We start from the raw sequence: 14,191 nt of genomic DNA on the forward strand, positions 1-14,191 counted from the left end.
GCGACAGCTCTTTAATGAGGAGCCCTTCCCTACATCAGCGTGCCTCCAGTCTAACTCCAGCTTAGGCAAAGTTCTCTCCCAGGACTTCTTGAAAATAGCTCACTTTACTGAAGGAAATCTGATTTATAGGAAAGTGTTTTGGGAAAACTGCAAGTCTCAGAGTATTCAGGAGAGAAGCTTGGCAAGGATATGGATGCATCCTACGAAAGAATGGCCACCGCGACCCTCGCCTAGCTCCACGGAGCCCCCGCCCCAATTTGCCATCACCCTCCACCTACCCTGGGCAGAGGGAAAGGATAACCTTCTCCATTCCAGGCTCAAAGCCATGCAATCAAGTATGTCACCAAGATAATACTCACCCTTGGGATCTTAGTCTCTGGGTGGATGAAAACAGACTTAATGACTCCAGGACTGGAATTAGAGCCCAAGTTAGTAAGTGCTTTGTGACTGTGGTGAGGGAACAGATCACTTAGCCCAGTTCTATTAAAATATGTAGTAAATTATATCAGCTGGTAATGGCTCCAGTATGGCAACTTTAGCAAAAACGAAGAGACAGATATTTTACAACTGGATGTTCATTCTGCCTCTCTTTCTTTCTGCGTACCTCCCCCCTCTGCCTACACACAATGTGTATATATATTGTATGCACACACAAACACCCAGAGACACACACACCTTTACTGGAGCCCCATGATGCTTTACTCTTCAGAGAGGCCATGGAAAGAACATGGATATTTTAAAGTCAAACAAACAGAATTGTGTTAGCATCCCGTCTTTCCCACTAATCAGCTGTGTGACCCCATGCAGCTTACTTTACCTCTCTGAACCTCTATTTCTTTACTTTTAAAACAGGAATCTCAATAATACTTATGCCAATCACCATGATGGGCGTGACAAGTATCAGTTGCATACCTGCAGTTTGTAGGGTGACTAAACCTCCTTTTTCATCCCAAGGAGCCTAGAAGTCAGTGGGAGGAAGGGGCTGAGGGCTCAGGACGCCGGAACATTTTTCAGAGTCATGGCAGCCATGTCCTGGGAAAGACATCTCGAAAAGAAGGCCGGTTGGAGGTGTTTGGTGATAATTTAAAATCACAAAGAACAACATGTAACCCAGTAATCTTTGAAATACCCATTAGCCCAAACCCTTAAGGAAAAAGCAAAGAGAGCCACAGCATCATTCAGCACTAGATTTCAGACTGACGTGCTTTAATCCAGCGTTTAAATTTTTAATTATGTTAATCTAATTTTAGACAGTAATGAGATTGTGGTGCACAGCATTTATTTCCATTTCAGGTTGTCTCCTTTCCTTCTCAGTCACCCACTCTCTCCAACAGTGCTGGGCGCTAGAGCCAGCCAGCTTCCTCTTCCTGGGAACGCTGGCAGTCGCTTCCCACCGTGCGTCTGCCTGGCTGCTCAAAGCACGGTCTGCTCACCGCAGCGGCAGCATCGCCTGGGAGCATGTTAGAAATGCACGATCTCGGGCCCTGCCCCAAATCAGAATCTGCACTTTCAAAAGATCCGTCAGGTTGTTCTTGAGTCCATCAAAGCGTGAAGTACTGCATTTGAGGACTCTCTAGACACCAGGTGATCTTTCTAAACATGGCTGGTCCATCGAGCCATGGGCCACCGTGGGCTGCAAACCTAGCCAAAGCCAACTCCTCATGCTTCCTGGGTTCCTGTAGTTATTCTTGTCTTATTTCAGTTGGGCTTGGAGATATATGTCCTTTGGCAACACAAGATTTGTTCTTTCTCTGTTGTCAGCCACAGCTAAAGGGGCCCTTGTAAGAATAAGCTTAGCGTACCTTTATTCTGTGTTGACTGTGTCAGCTCTTGTTCTCAATGGTTTATTGATAATAGCTCATGTAATCCTTGCAGCATCCCTGGGAAGTGGGTGCCACTATTATCCCCATTTCACGGATGAGGAAACTGAGCCTAACGAATGTAAGTGACTTTCCCAAGATCACAATTAGTCAGGTTGGCACCCAAGAGTCTGAGTCCAGACCCTGAACCTTTATCAGTGTGTGCCCAGGGGGGACCTCAACCCAAGTGAGACTCTGATTCCTTCACTCAGCAGATATTTCCCGAGTGTAATGGGAAAATGCCAGGCATGTGCGAGGCACTGGGTGTAGGAGCTTAGTCTAGCTGGAAAGGACATTAACCAGATAATTACACACACACACACACACACACGCACGCACGCACACATGCACAAGTATGCATACGTGTACTTTCAAATGGGGAGGGTGTTAGGTAGAAGAGGTATGCCTGGTATGGGTATGGGTATGGGTATGGGTATGGGTATGGGTATGGGTATGGGTATGGGTATGGGTGGGCCCCCCCGTGGGCCCCCCCCAGGAGAAGATCTTTGAGCTCAAGGCTCACCGAAACATTAGCCAACAATGGGGCATGAACAGTCCAGAAAGAAAAGGCATGTGCCCTGAGGAAGGGATACCTAGGATATCCTGTGAGAGTACAGGAAGCAAAGGGGATGGAGTTGTCCAATGCAAGGAAAGAGAGAGACAGGTCCCACTGGGAGGGCCTCAGAGGCCATGCCGAGAAATCCTTATTCATGGCCCCCTTATCTCCACACAGTCCCTTTCAGTGCTCTGGGATTTCTCCCTCTCCTGCCTCACCACACCCCTGTCCCCTTGCCCCTACTCCAAGCTTTCCCCTCCCCTTCCTTCTCTTTCATGCTCTAGCCCTGTTCCGTGTCAGCACAGATTTGCGGCTGTAGTCATCAGGTCAGTGTTGGTTGCATGTGGCAGAAGCTCAACTCCAACTGGCTTAAACCTAAATGGCTAGCTTCAGGAACAGCTGTATCCAGGTGCTCTACAATGGCATTGGGAATTCCCTCTCTTCATCTTTGGACTCTGACTTCTTGGGTTGGCTTCATCTCCAAAGGGTTTGATGGCCCCCTGCAGCTCTGGACCTAGACACCCCATTGGCTTGTTACCAGCTAAGAGGACCTAAGTCTCAGTGGCCCAGCTTGGATGATGTGCCTGCCCCTGAACCAATCAGTCTAGCCAGGATGTGCTAACGCTTTAGTTTGCCAAGCCAGGGGACCACCCATGGAGCCCAAGGTTCCTTAAGGCTCCTAAGAAAGAATTCGAATAGTGGATATTTCAGGCGTGATGAGCATGTGGGGAGGGGGCTAGAGGAAAGAGAACCATGGCTGGCTTCTGGGTGTCCTCATCCTTGACACAGTTCCTAATAGCAGGGGCGACTGAATCATTCCTTCTTACAGGAATTTACTTCAATTATAAAATGCCACTGGTTATTTTTAAAATATTGTATTAAAAGTAGACTTTTATCATAGAACACATGCTGGCTTTAGAAATGTCAGCATGGTAAGGACAGCATCTTAAAATCAACACGATGGTATCTAGTGCTTTAGTAAGCATGAGGTTTGGGGTGAGGCACTGAGAAAACCCTAAGTAATAAATTCTCGTCTCATTTTCCCAGAGTTGCCACGTTCCGCTTCCTCACCCCCAGCAAGGTTGCTTATGACAGCTGATAAGGCTACATTCATTATCTACTGAGGATAAAATTCTGTATCTTGGTGGAGGAGAGAAGAAGGAGACTGACAGAAACAGGGTGGACAGAGGCAGATAAATGGAGAGAGCAAGAAATAAAAACTAAACACATCAAGAGCGGGCTTACATGACAGTTTAGGGAAATGCCCCAAGCACAAGTGTAAAGTTAATCATGATTCATTTGTAAGTGGGTATGGTTCTTGGGCCAAAGGACAGGAAGCACTTTGATCTGGAATCTTCTTAGGAACTGTGGACTGTTCCTATGCCTGGAAGGGGAGAGAAAGAGGCGGGTCAGAGATGAGAAAGGCAGGTCTTCTGGGAGCTTCTTCCTCTTTCCCAAGACAGTGCAGGCAAACAGCCTTCACCTCCAGGAGGAACTGCCATGGCCCAGGCACGAGGCATCTGCAGCCAATGCACACACATCCACCCCTGTACTGTTGTTGATAAGACGTTTACAAATTCAGGGAGAGAAAAATGTGGTCATTTATACTGCCATGTTGTAAAGCTTGACATTAGTGGAGCTATTAGTCCATGAATCACAGAAGGAGGTAAAACTTCAAATGGATATAAATGTCCATTAATAGTGGAAAAGTTAAATAAATTACACTTCATCCATAGCATGGAATAATATGAAGCCATTATAAAAATGAGCTAGACCTCTACTGAGTGCCACAAAAAGGTCTCCAAGAAATACTAAGTTAAAATAAAAAAGCAAATTGCAGAACAATACATATAGTATTATTCCATTCATTTATGCTAGGAAAAAAAATAGCTGTGTATGTAAATGCACAGATAAAGGACTTGTACCAAGCAATACCAGTGATTATCTCCTGGGGGGAATTGAGCATAGTAAGATTGAGATTTCCATAATTTCTTTATCCATTTATATTCTTTAAACATTTTCTACTATTGGGCTGTTTTTCAATGAAAAACTATATATATATAGTTTATATAAAACTATATATTTATATTTATTATTTATGTATATAAATATATAAATATTTATATTTATTTATATAAAACTAAATATATACACATATATTATACATATACCTACCATGTGAGAGATAACATTGTGCTTACCATACCATGTGAGAAATAACAATGAAAGTTAGTGATTTGGGGAAACAAAAAAAGTTACTTAGCTTACTTACCTCCAGGCTCATTAATATCCCCTGCCTCCCACCCTCCACCACCAGGACTACTGATATGCTGCCTCTGGCTGCCCTGGCCACTGTGGTTCTCCTGCCCAGGCTGGAATACTCTCCATCCCATCACGCTCCACCATTCTGTTCTATCTACAGGGTTGTGCTCATGTAAATGCATTTTGTTCAAAAACATGTAGAATCCAGAGATGGTACTATAACCACAATTGCCACAGTGCATCCATGAGGATAGGCGTGGGTAAGCTGCAGTAACAAATGAGCCCTAAATCTCAGCGCCTCAGAGCAGCAGAGGTTTATTTCTTGCTCATGTTTCATGTCAGCTCTCGTCACAGGTCAGATCGGACTCTGTGTCAAGTTGTCTTCAATTCCGGGGTCAAAGTTTAGTCTCTGGAGCAGCCTCTGGGATGTTGCTGGTCTCCTGTCAAAGGCAAAATGAGATCAGCGTGAACCACACAATGGCTCTTAAAACTTCTTCCTTGGAAGAGAAGAGGCCCGTGTCACTTCTGCTCATATTTTGCTGACTCAAACAAGTCACATGGCCAAGACCAAGACCAAAGTGTCAGAGAAGTGTGATCCTCCTGGGGCAGGGAGGTATGATGGGGAAGAGGCAGCAGATACCTTTCAACAGTAATACGGCCCCTCGTGCGTGGTTTTCAAAGACTTGAACCACAGCAAATATTCCTGGGGTGCCTGCTATGTGCTAAGTACTGTACCACATGGAGGGGTATGAAGACAATTCATAATGATAAAAGCTAGAGATTTTTATGCCTTATGACACCAGATACTATGCTAAACATGTTGCATGCATTAATTCATTTAATCCTTAAGTCAGCTATTACTGGACATGAGCAACCTGGGGCCGAGAAAAGTCAAGTCACTTGCCCAGATGCACACAATCCCTGCCCTCCAGGAGTTTACAGTCTGCAAGTGTCCCAGACTTTGAATATGAAAGCTGATCCACACTTCATGCTTTTCAAGAACTTATTTATTACTGTATCAATCACCCACCATATACAAGAACTGAGCAGGGTTCTTAGGATACTTTAGAAGAAATATATCATCAGGACATTAGTTCTTCCTATCTCTCTATTAGCTATATGACCTAGGGAGTTACTCAACCCTTCTCGGCCTCCAGATTCTCATCTAAGACTGAAGATGATTGTGGAGCCTGCCTTTCATTCAACAGGATCTACTGAGCGCCCCCTCTGTGCCAGACACGGTTCTGGATATCAGGGCCTCAGCAATGAGTGGATCTCCCTCTACCCTTATTGGGGGCTGAAAGTCTAGTGAGGAAAGAAAGAAATTAATCAACATATAACTTAATGTTGATATAATAAGTGCTATAAAAAGTAAAAAGGCAGAGAAAGGAGACTGGGTGATAGGGGTGCTATTTTAAATAAAGTAGTCAGCAAAGACCTTACTGATGAGGTGATACTTGAGCCAAGACCCAAATAAAGTGAGGGACAAGCAGGTCATGTGAAGTTCTAAAGAAGAATGTTTCTAGTGGAGGAAATAGCAGATACGAAGCCCCTGAGGCCAGGCTGTGTCCCATGCGTGTGGGGAGCAGAGGAGGCCAGCGTGGAACGGCTGAAGCTGATGAGCAAGGAGGAGAATGGCAGGAGAGGGAGGCAGGACCAGATCGTGAAGGACCCCATGGGCCATGGAAAGGGGTTTCAGTTCCATTCAGCCCTGAGGGTAACATGAGATAACCCCTGGAATGCGCTGAGCACCGTGCCAGGTGCATAGTAAGCCTTCAACACATGAATGGATGTCAGCAGCTCTTCATGCCATCGGTGCCCAGTGACTTATACAGGGCCTTTATGTGCTAGGCATTGTCCTGGATGCTTGGGAATCATCAGTGCACACGGCATACAAAGATGCTCTCGTGAAGTTTGATTTGAGTATGAGAGCCAGAAAACAAAATAAATAAATATAATAAATAAATAAGTAAATGGTGAGGCATGTTAGAAAGTGATAAGTGCTATGGGTAGCAGATAGGGAAGGGGGTTCAGGCATGGGGCAAAGGGGTGTCAGGCTGTGATGTTAACTCCTATGGCATGGGTAAGTAGGCTTCAGTGAGAACAAAGACTCAGGTGAGCGGTTTAGGGAAGCAGATCTCTGGGGGAAAAGCATTGCAGGCAGAGGGAACAGCTGGAGCAAAGGCCTTGGGCGGAGGCGTGACTGATGTATTCCATGGACATCAAGGACACCAGAGAGGAGCAGGGGACGAGGTCACAGTGGTGAAAGGAGCCAGATCACGATCATGTAGGGCCTCGCAGGCCATTGTAGAAACCTTGCCTTTTGCTCTGAGTGCTGAGGGTACCACGGGAGGGTTCTGAGCAGAGGAGGGACATGATCAGAGGTAGGTTCTAACAGGGTGGCTCCAACCTCTGGTGGAGAAGATATTGGATGGGGGGTGATTGGAAGCAGGGAGACCATTAGGAAGCCAGAGCAGGAATCCAGGTGGGGGATGCTGGTGGTTGTGGCCCAGCTGGTAGTGATGAAGGTGATGGAAAGGAATAGGAATCTGAATATATTTTGAGGTTAGAGCCCCCTCCCCAGAGCCCTGTCCATTTCCTCCACCCCCAACCTCTGTATTATTCCTACCATGAACAGTCGGGGAGAAGGGAGGTCACCATCAGCGTCCCATGCCTGAGCTCTAAGCTTGGGACATCGCACACATCTCTATTCCCTGCTTTGCTGGAGAGCTCTCCGTTTATTAATGCCGGCTGCTCCCACCTCTGACAGCATGGAAGCAGTTCCATTAAGCTCAGATTGGCAATCTGAGGCTGGGTGAGATAGGAGCACAGCATAAAGATGATAGCAGCAGAAAGAAAGACAGCCTTTATATGAGAGGAATCTCATCTCTCAGTCCTCCCCTGGTGCTATTTCTAGAAGCCCCCCCCTGTTTAATCCTATATACACCCCCTTAAAGTCTTGGAAGAGTGATCTTACCTGATTCCCTGTTATCATGCAGACACGCATCTTGGGTCTTTCTTTTTAAAAGGAATTAACGCATTCTTGCTTTCCCATGTCCCTTCATTTATTCGTTTTGCAAATAAATTTTTAGTGTGAGGCATTCTGATAAGTGATAAAGATAGAGTGGGCACAATCAATACAGCCCTTGACTGTGCAGAGCATATAATTGAGTAGACAGATGATGAATAAGTAATCCAACCTATAAACAGTGGAACACTGTAGTCAAGAGGAAGCAGGGGTTAAGGTTTCAGACTTTGGAGCTAGTTGCTTGCTGGAGGATATTGGGCAAGTTACCTAACAATTCTGTGCCTCAGTTTCCTCACTTGTGAAAAGAGGGATAATAGGACTGCCTACTTCACAGATTCAGATGTGTTGATGGATTGAATTCACACTTACAAAGCTGTTATGGAAATATCCAACACATAGGAAACATCGTCTGAGTGTTTGCTACTATTATCATAAGCATTTAATTCAGATTATGATTATTCTATGAAAGGAATTTATAGGGTATGTATAAAGGTGGAGAAGATCAAAAAGGGTGTGGAGGGTGACTTTAAGGTGAGCCCTGAAGGATGATGAGGAGCCAACTTTGCGAACGTGTAGGGGGAGGGGCCACAGGACAAAGTGTTGGAGGCAAGGGGGAGGGTGTGGGCAAAGACTCTGGTGCAGGGAAAGAGGCTGGCTCTTTGGGCAGTGAAGAGAGGGTTGGGCAGGGCACAGTGCACCTGCAAATCCACCTGGTCCTTTCCTGAGTCTTAGACACCAGGAGGCAGGCGACGGGGGGACTGACTGAACTAGCCACTGGCAAGCTTATTGCCCTAGAAGATTCTGACATGGATCCTTGTCAAGTGGTCCTTCCAAAGCCCAAGTCATTGTCAATCACTGCAGGTGTTTGTCCTCTTTTCCTGCTTTGTGTATTGAAGATGCCTTTTAGGGCCCATATCCAGCTTACACCCCTGGGACCTGATATCTACCCCACCCCTCAGGGGTCAGCTCCTGCAGCCATGTTTGTGATATCGGACTTTGACCCCAAGCATAGATGATTGGACAAGAGGGCACAAAATGGGCCAATCGGATTCTCCCCTGGGAATTTGGAGTTGTACTTCGTTGTCTTTGCTGGTCATTTATGGAGACTAGAACTGAGAGAAAATGAAGAAAAAGTGGGGTGGCCACATTTGGATTGTGGGCAGGAGAGGCATAGAAGGCTGCTCTGCACAGCAAGGGAAAAAAAAAAACAGATTAGTTGAGAGCAGCAGAGAGGAGGGAGAATGCAGCTCCAGAGTGAGGAGAGAGAACAGAGCAGCCTTAGACCCTGATATGTCCAATTCCTGGTTCTAGACCCTTGAGCCCAGATGTGCTGTAGGAGGTACCCTTGAATACTTCTGAACAAGCTTAGACTAATTTGAGTCAGTTTCTTTGGCTTGCAACCCAGCACCCCCTGAGAACCTTCTTCACCTCCTTGACCATTCCATGAAATGCCAATTACACTGTTGCCAATTAGACTTCCAGGTCTCGGGAGTGGGCACAATAAGGTTTCATGGACAGTCTGCCAAATCTTCCACTTCTATGAGCATTTTTTTGATTATATTTTTGCATTCTTGTTTTAACCCAAGATTTCTTTTTTTTAAATTTTTATTTAAATATAGTTGATTTACAATGTTGTGTTTGTTTCAGGTGTACAGCAAAGTGATTCAGTTATACATATAAATATATATCTATTCTTTTTTTTTTTTTTTTTGGCTGTGTTGGGTGTTTGTTGCTGTGCGCGGGCTTTCCCTAGTTGTGGCGAGCAGGGGCTACTCTGCATTGTGGTGCACAGGCTTCTCATTGCTGTGGCTTCTGTTGTTGCAGAGCACGGGCTCTAGACGCGTGGGCTTCAGTAGTTGCAGCACACGAGCTCACTAGTTGCGGCACACGGGCCCTAGAGCACACAGCCTTCAGTAGTTGTGGCGTGCAGGCTCTAGGACGCGTGGGCTTCAGTAGTTGTGGTGCACAGGCTCAGTAGTTGTGGCTCGCAGGTTCTAGAGCGCAGGCTCAGTAGCTGTGGCACCTGGGCTTAGTTGCTCCGCGGCATGTGGGATCTTCTTGGACCAGGGATCGAACCCTTGTGCCCTGCATTGGCAGGCAGATTCTTAACCACTGCGCCACCAGGGAAGTCCCTATATCTATTCTTTTTAAGACTCTTTTCCCTTATGGGTTATTACAAGATATTGAGTATAGTTCCCTGTACTACACAGTAAGTCCTTGTTGGTTATCTATTTTATTTATAGTACAGTGTATATTTTAATCCAAACTCCTAATTTATCCCTCCACCCTCTTTCCCCTTTGGTAGCCATAAAATGGTTTTCTATGTCTGTGAGTGTATTTCATAAGCCTTTTAAAGTAGAAAATTCTCTGCAACAAATACATGTGCATTCCAAGAACAACAACAAAAAAATCCAGCTCAGCATGTAAGCTCTTTGTACATGAGTTTATACAAAGAGCAATCATTTTAGGTGGTTTATCCTAGAATTTCTGCATATCTGGGCATCTAGTTGACCGAAATATTTGAAGGAGCTTAGATCATTTGGACATTGTACGAACAGATCTATACACAGAGTAGCACTTACGGATTTCTTTTTTTAAATTTTCTTTTCTTAATTAATTAGTTGTAGAATTAATACTAATAGTTAACATTTATCAGTTAATTATTATGTGTCAGATACTGCTTTGAGGGCTTGACATGAATTAACTTATTTAATTCCCATAGCAATCCTATGATATAGGTGCTATCATCCCCATTTAAGATGGGAAAACTGAAGCACACAAGATGAAGAAACTTGCCCAAGAACATCTGTTAATAACTGACAGAACTGGAGTTAAAACTCACTTGTTGAGTTCCAGAGTCCAGGCTTTTAGCACTTACAATGCATTTATCCCATGCTCTACATTTCATAATCCACAGAGCTGGTTCTCTAGCTGACTTTTATAGTGTTATCATGTTTCTGACAGTTACTATTTTATTCCTCTGAGATGTTAGAAAGTCTCTTTCCCCATCTTCTCTGCCACCACTTCACTTTCCCTTCATCTCCAAATATTTGGTAGATGTGGCAGATCAACCAAAAGGCATTATTTGCATATAAAACAGTAGAGCCACTAGGCAAATAATTCACCTAAGGAAATGAATATGATGGCATTTATTTAGTCCTTAGTGTATACCAGGCTGTGCCATCATTATTTCATTTAATCCTTAATTTTCCTTGTGAGGAAGTATAATTATTCCCCCCACTTTGCAGATAATAAAACTCAGACTTAAAAAGGTTATGTGACTTAGTCAGGGTCACAGAACTAGTATATGGTGGAGCCAATATTTAAACCCCTGTTGTATGACACACATGCACACCCCCCCCCCAAAGTCTTGACTGTTAATTACCAAGACCTTAGTCCCAGAACTGGAAGGAAGGACAAGATAGAACCCAGCACAGGTCTTGCAATTCAGACCAGTCCGTCTTGAACCCTAGGGACTCTTGCCTGAATGCTAAAAAGCACAGGCTGCAGTAAAAGAGGAGGTCAAAACCAAAAGCGTTGTTTCAGTGAAATTTCTGGGGACACTGAGTGCACCTATGGTCACTGGTGGGCTTAGCAGTATTTGTTTCCACAGGGACTTTTGGAGTGAGTGGCATTGTGGTTCCAATGCCATCTCATCACCCTTGACACTAATGGTGTCCTCGCCCCCTCACCCACAGTGGGCAGTGCAGAGCAGAAAGAAAAAGGCTGGCTTCGCAGGATGGCCAAGCAAACTAGGCTTGTGAGAATAGGCCAGACGTTCCCCCAGAGACTCCCAGAAATGGTGAGGTTGCTGGTACTGTGAGCTTCAGGTGGAGACTGCGGTTATCGCCATTGGAGATAGAATGAAGGCAGAGAAATAAGGCTCTAGGATATGTGTCCAAGATGATCCATCGAGTCTTGTCACCTTATGGTCCATCAAACACAGATTACACACCCATCGAAACAACACAGCTTTATTCACTCAGAATTCACAAAACACCTCTCATGTGCCAGGCACTGTAGGATACAGCGCTCACAACAGAAGAAGAGGCAGTACATCCACAGGTAACCAAATCAAGATGAGGTTATCAGATGAGAGGGGTGACAATAGAGGCAAAACGACTGAAGATGTTTTCACACGTTCACATGTGTCAGTGCTAAACTAGGAACTTTACTGAATCTATTTAATCCTCACAAAAGCAAAAACAAAAAAAACGGCGACAACAAAAAACCAGGTAGACGTTAATATTCTCCAGGGGTGAGAAAACCGAGGCACAGAGAGGTGAATAACGTTCTCAGGGCCACATAGCCAGTAAGAGGTGGTACCAGGTTTCAGGTTTCAACATCCCTCTGGCTCCTGAGCCCAAGTGTGTAAACATCAGGCTATATTGCTTCTCCTGTTTGTCAAGTTATTTTCTTCCTTAAAATGGGCTCCAGATATTCATGGAAAGTTTCCCTTGGAGAGACTCCATTCTCACCCCACGAGCTGACAAAGGCTGATGCTTGCTGAGAAGTCAGGGCGATAGAACACGGAGAGGTGAGAAGACACTGCTGTCTCCTCAGAAGCATTCTAAGGGTTTGTGCTTGTTCCGTAAGTTTTTGTGGGTGAGTTTGATCTGGTTTTTATTTTTTAACCAAGCCCATAAATAGTTGACGTGATGAGGCTAACCACCTAGCCCTCCTTTCTGTAGTGGGGTCTGCATCCCAACCTCATACAGCCAGGAGATATGCTTTAGCCTAGAAGGAAATGTCTCAGTCACAGAGCTGCTGACACAAGCGTTTCCTTCCTCTGTGGGGAGGCAGGATTCAAAGTGAGCAGACAGGAAGGCCAGGCATCACCCACGCCTGCGGAGACCAGAGTCTCAGGCTTGGGACCCCAAGCAGGACTGCGTGCCAGACACCTCTTCCCAGCTGGGGACACAGAATGGAAATTCAGGTAGGGCGACGTCAGAGCCCGGTTTCTGGTTTTCAAGCCACAGGAACCAATTCAGGCTGGTGTGAGCCGAAAAGAATGTTACTCAGCCATAAGAAGAAATGAAATTGAGTTATTTGTGGTGAGGTGGATGGACCTAGATTCTGTCATACAGAGTGAAGTAATTCAGAAAGAGAAAAACAAATACCGTATGCTAACACATATAGATGGAATCTAAAAAAAAAAAAAAAGGTTCTGAAGAACCTAGGGACAGGACAGGAATAAAGACGCAGACATAGAGAATGGTCTTGAGGACACGGGGAGGGGGAAGGGTAAGCTGGGACGAAGCGAAAGAGTGGCATGGACATATATACACTACCAAATGTAAAACAGATAGCTAGTGGGAAGCACCTGCATAGCAGAGGGAGATCAGCTCGGTGCTTTGTGACCACCTAGAGGGGTGAGATAGGGAGGGTGGGAGGGAGACACAAGAGGGAGAGGATATGGGGGTATATGTATATGTATAGTTGATTCATTTTGTTATACAACAGAAACTAACACACCATTGTAAAGCAATTATACTCCAATAAAGATGTTAAAAAATTTTAAAAATAAATAAATATAAAAGGTTATTTGTGAGCTCACAGGATCTCCAGGAGGTGGTACAGTGGATTGAATGGTGGCCTGCAAAAAGACACACCCATGTTCTAATCCCTGAAATCCGTGAATGTGACCTGATTTGGGAAAAGTCTTTGCAGATGCAATTAAGTTAAGGATCTTGAGATAAGATCATTCTGGATTATCCAGGTGGGCCCTAAATCCAATGACAAGTGTTCTTACAAGAACAAAGCAGAGATTTGACACAACTGGAAGTGAAGACACAGAGAAAAGGGAAGACCACATGACCAAAGAGGCAGATTGGAGTGATGGGGCCATAAGTCAAGGATTGCCAACAGCCACCAGAAGCTGGAAGAAGCAAAGACCCAATTCTCCCCTAGAGCCTACGGAGGGAGCTTGGCCCTGCCAACACCTTGATTTTGAACTTCTGGCCTCCGGAACTGTGAGAGAATAAATTTCTGTTGTTTTAATCCACCAAGATTGTGGTCATTTGTTACAACAGCAATAGGAAACTAATACCAGTGGAGAGAACCAGGCTTTGAGGCTCCACCAGGAACAATCCCTAAACTCACACTGCAAAACTGGTGCAGCAGCGGCATCACCGACCCCATAGTGGGCCCTACGGACCTTGCAACGTCAGCCCCCTGGACGTTCTACTACACCATCGACCACTGATGCCCCTGGAAGCTGGATGACAGCTGCTGCCGTTATGGGCAGTACCAGCTTCTAAGCAAAGTCTGGAACAAGCAATCTGATTGGTGGAAACCATGCTTTCACTCTAGCTGCAAGGGAGGCTGGGAAAGGGGGCATCTGGCTTCTGTTGTAAAAGGTGGGAACTTATAGCAGGGAACTTCCCCAAACATAGGAAGGTGCTGGGCAGTCAAAAAGAGGAAGGGGTGTCCTCTAGGGGTGGCTTGCTGGACAGAACCCCATCCTGTTCCCTGACTCCTCCCATT

General features: G+C 45.3%; 1 long non-coding RNA gene across 4 annotated transcripts in view; it reads right to left on the minus strand.

Moving 5' to 3' along the window:
* Positions 1-2,349: 2,349 nt before the first annotated feature.
* Positions 2,350-14,191, minus strand: part of LOC309614376 — a 60,753-nt gene continuing 48,911 nt past the window's right edge. For 2 of the 4 annotated variants that reach the window (XR_014236132.1, XR_014236133.1), the window contains 2 exons: positions 7,655-7,780; positions 4,976-5,117 (listed from right to left, as the gene is read on the minus strand). This is a non-coding gene — a long non-coding RNA (uncharacterized lncRNA). Of the gene's footprint in view, positions 3,800-4,687; positions 5,118-7,654; positions 7,781-14,191 lie in introns of those variants that run through there. The other 2 variants (XR_014236130.1, XR_014236131.1) reach the window with 2 other exon arrangements.

This window comes from Balaenoptera borealis (assembly GCF_965194805.1).
Source record: "Balaenoptera borealis genome assembly, chromosome: 16".
Classification (NCBI taxonomy): Eukaryota; Metazoa; Chordata; class Mammalia; order Artiodactyla; family Balaenopteridae; genus Balaenoptera; species Balaenoptera borealis.